The sequence below is a fragment of the Acyrthosiphon pisum genome, chromosome X (assembly GCF_005508785.2).
Source record: "Acyrthosiphon pisum isolate AL4f chromosome X, pea_aphid_22Mar2018_4r6ur, whole genome shotgun sequence".
In the NCBI taxonomy this organism is placed as follows: Eukaryota; Metazoa; Arthropoda; class Insecta; order Hemiptera; family Aphididae; genus Acyrthosiphon; species Acyrthosiphon pisum.
In genome coordinates, this window is record NC_042493.1 from 98,205,649 (window position 1) to 98,210,162 (window position 4,514).

Sequence of the window (4,514 nt, forward strand, 5' to 3'; positions counted from 1 at the left end):
CATCTAGTTGGTGCATTGGGTAGGTCGAAATTCCCTGTATCTAGTCTCATGGGAATACTAGGATTGAATATTTACTAGGGCTAGAGTCCTAGAAAACCAAAGTGTAAAATACGCCGTGGGGGGGGCAACTTCCCCCACGCACCCCTAATCAGCGTCACTGAATTTTAATAGACACAAAAAACTTTGCTAAAATCAAGTAAACACTCACAACAATTTAATTTGACTTTCTTTCTTTTTTTTTTTCATAAAGGTAGACAAACTTATGAGCAATCTTGTATTAAATTTTCAAATCTTAGAATAAAAAAGAACAATTTTTACGAATTTTATAACTAAAAAAATTTTTCACATTTTCGTCATTTTTACGTGCTCGTATTGTGTCAAAATACGAACTTTAAATGCTTATAATAAAAAAAATTGTGACTTATATATTTTTAATATTTTTCAACTGCTATTGTAACAATATAATAGGAGCCTTGTATTATATTTTTAACTAATAACATTTTACCGAAATTTTTAGATAAAATGTATTACTAAAAATGTCCGTAAATATCTCAAAAAAAGTTTTGAAAATTATATCGTGTACGGAAAATGCTAATAATACAATGCTAAGGTATAAACATTCAGTGAAAAATGCATGTACTTCATTCTACGGCCATTATCGATTTTGCGTAAAAATTACCGATTTTTAATTTATTTTAGTCTGATCACACAGTACGATACAAATAATATAACTATATTATAAGAATAGTTAAGTACACCAGTAAGGGTACCTGTTTAAAAATACTAAAATAATATATAATATTATGACGCCCCGTTATAAAAACTTGAAGCTAATATGCAATAAGCAGATAAGCTATATACACATACACGTACATTTCATACACGAAAACTATGACCAATATTATGAAAAATTCGTACTTGCAGGTACATCCACGTATATATTATATTATATTTTATATTATTATAATATAACAATCATTATTATATTTTATTTTTTTTCTTCGCACGTAAGGATTTGGGTTCTAACTAAGAGCCTATAAGGAGGGGCTAAAAAGTAAAACCATTTAGGGGGGGCTGAATACTAATACGGGAGGGCTAAGCCCCACTAGCCCCCCCTAGTTACGCCGATGCCTAGTCTCCAAAAGCACAAGAAAAAAACGAAAAAAAACTAAGGAAAAACGGGAATTTTTATATACAATTTGGTTTTTGGTGTAAGTGGTATAACTTTAAAACAAATTACTGATGTACCGCAGATACATGAAAGTATGAAATATTCAAAATATTTTGATTCGTGTTGAACTATTTATAGGCATATGAAATGATGATAAATGTGATTTATATTTTTGAGATTTTTTAGTTACAGAATAACCTACTTATGTGGAACTTTGTTGTAAGTTTTCAATCCTTAGCTATAAAAGTTGAATATTTTATAAGTTTTTAACTAAAAATCATTTTTTAATTTTAAATTTGATAAATTTTGCCAAAAATCGAACCTCTTGAATGCATAACTAGATTCACTTTCCCATTGAACAAGATGAAGAAAATCGAAGCAGTAGTATGGCCCCAAACGGTGTTGCCAGACAAAATAAAAAATTTTAAATTAAAAGAAAAAAATAACACATATCATTGTAAAATCATGTATTCATCGCTCCGCTCAGAATCTAAAATAGTATAAAGCCAAAATAATTTTTTAAGTCTATAAATATAACTCGATATGGCACAAGAAATATTCTATGCCCGGACAGTATCGTGGTTTTAATTTTAATATTACAAATAACAATATTGCAATATAAGAACGATCATTCGACTGTCCACATTAAAAACAATAATAACTAGTACAGATTATTGGTTTAGGTATATAGATAATAGACAAAAAAAATGTATTACTAAACATCGGGTACTGGGAATATTTTTAGTTCCAAACGTTTAACGTGTTGGAATTTTTTTGGAGTTTGAAATATTTTGAAGTTCGTATTAATTATAGAAATTCAAACTTTGAGTTCAAGTTCGGTTCGGTTGTTTTTAAAACTTGATTCTACTTTCGAACTCCAACCGAACACCTAAAGTTTAAACTAATACCTATCACACGCCAGTAAACAATTTAAATCAATATCATAGAAAATGTAAAAAAAAATGTTTCATAACCGTGTTTATATATTTATCATGTTGTATACCAGTCGCGTCGTAATATATTATCTAAACTAGTCACTCCAGTGTGCTAAAAGCAGCCCCGTAACAGAATATGCCCTCTTTGGGCATCGGCATATGCCCGTAAAAGTCGGATGGCCTTTGCGCGACGCTGCGGTCCGGGTGTTCGTATCGCACGCGCTCGTACAGCCTGCGCTTCCGGCACTCGATCTGGACCTTCTTGAACAGCCGCTTGTCGATCACGTCCCGGAGCGTCTTGAGCGGGCGCGGCGGCGGCACCCTCGTGAACGGCGGCACCAGCTGGCCGGTCTGGAGCAGCAGCATCAGGCACGTGACGTACATGGACCGGTCGGACAGCTCGTCGTCGTCCAGCGTCATCTCGCCGAGCGCGTCCAGCCACATGAGCACTTTCCGCCGCTCTTCCGGCGACACGTACTGCGCCAGCGTTTTCACCAGCTGGCGGTCGCACGCGTAATGCTGTTCCGTCTTGATGCACCCGTTGGGCAGGCACCCGGGCGGCTGCGCGCACTTCGGCTTCGCGTCCACCGCGTGCCGGTCGTCGGTCACGGAGCTGTAGTCCACCGGCGGCCGCTTGCCAAAGATCGACGGATCGCTGAACACCTTCGACGGCTTGCCGCTTTTCGAGTCCGTCGACGGATTGCTTCCGCTTTTCGCTTCCATCGACGACCTGCCGCCGCTTTTCGCTATCGACGACGACTTGCCGCCGCTTTTCGCTTCCGCCGACGACGTCAATCCGTCTTTCGGCGCCGACTTGGAATTCGACCGGCTCATTGCGCGTCAATTTATGTCGTCTTGTCCAATTTTTGGTTTGTTCGTATAAGGTTAGGTTGGTTACCTAAATATTTTTTTATATATTTAGACGTGCGCAAGTTGGTGAGTTGCACTTTTATCGGCGATTTCTGTAATCCAGTTGATAAGTGTTAATGTTAAAAACGTTTTAAAAAATGAAATTTGAAATGTATTGTCACGATGACTGACTGTGGTTTTTAATTCGCGTCATCCTAGTGTATTCGACTAATGTTATTTAACTAAACAATAAAACGCACTATACTATTAGCCAATTACTAAAAACGAATATAGTACCTATAATAATATATAATCAGTCTTATTGTCGAATAAATGCATTCAAATACTTTTTTTTCATTCGAATACTATTTTAAATACTTTTTGAAAATATTAATTGAATACCAGAATACATAGGTATTCTGAATAATTTTTCATTCATTAAAAAATACTTTTTTTGAACTCAAAAAAAAGTTTATATTTGTGACAAAACAAATTCTTCATTGAAAGATCGGGCTCATTAATTTATTATAAACAATAGTTTTTCTCTTTTAATGAAATATGATTGATTCACGTTAATTTACAACCATATTCCAGAACTTACAAATATTAGCGGGGGGGGGGACAATTTATTCAAATAGTATTCGAATATATATTCACTGTTAAGAATATATTTCTTGAATATATACGGAATATTTTAATTCTCATTTATTCGAATACGTATTCCAAGTACAAAATAACAGTATTCTTTACAAGCCTGTACCTACCTATTTATAATATTGTGTGTGCCTCTCCTAATGAAACTAACTATTTTATTTTTATTTTTACAAATATACGGGTTTCTCCTTTAACTATAAAATTACAGTACAATTGTAGACAATAGTAGACATTCAAATACATTACAAATATTACGTAACTAATTCGAACAGAAGTACATATTACATTAGATAATATATTGAGTTATTACAGTTATACAGTTTATATTACAGTATATTTTGACAATATTTTACACAGGACATTAAAACAAACTAACATAAAATGAGGGGTCTTCATTGGCAAGTGACATCATACGTCGTAGAGGCTCATTTTGAAAATAATTTATGTGGGAGCTAGAAATATGGAAGGTCCTTTGAGAACGAGATGCATGCGAAGAGACTTTAAATGTATTTAACTATAATAAATAATAGCTAGGTAATCATATAAGTACTTCAGTAATAACTAGTAAGTACACACTTTTTTGTATTTATCAATATTATAAATCATAGCATAGGTAGGTGCTACCTGTGATCGTTTTTCACATTATCCGTCCTTGTTTCTATAAGTAGGTATATTTCAATAATTTTTATTTATTTTATTATATTTATATATTTATATATTATATTATATTTTATTTATATTGCTATTCGTTATTTGTTTTTCAATTATTTATACGTTACCTAGGTATAAGGTTGAATCGTTGAACCGATTATTGACAATGTAGCGAGCTGTGACTATCTTACCAAATGACTTATCTAAATACCAATCTAAATCACATTCTAATATGTACGTAATCATATATATAC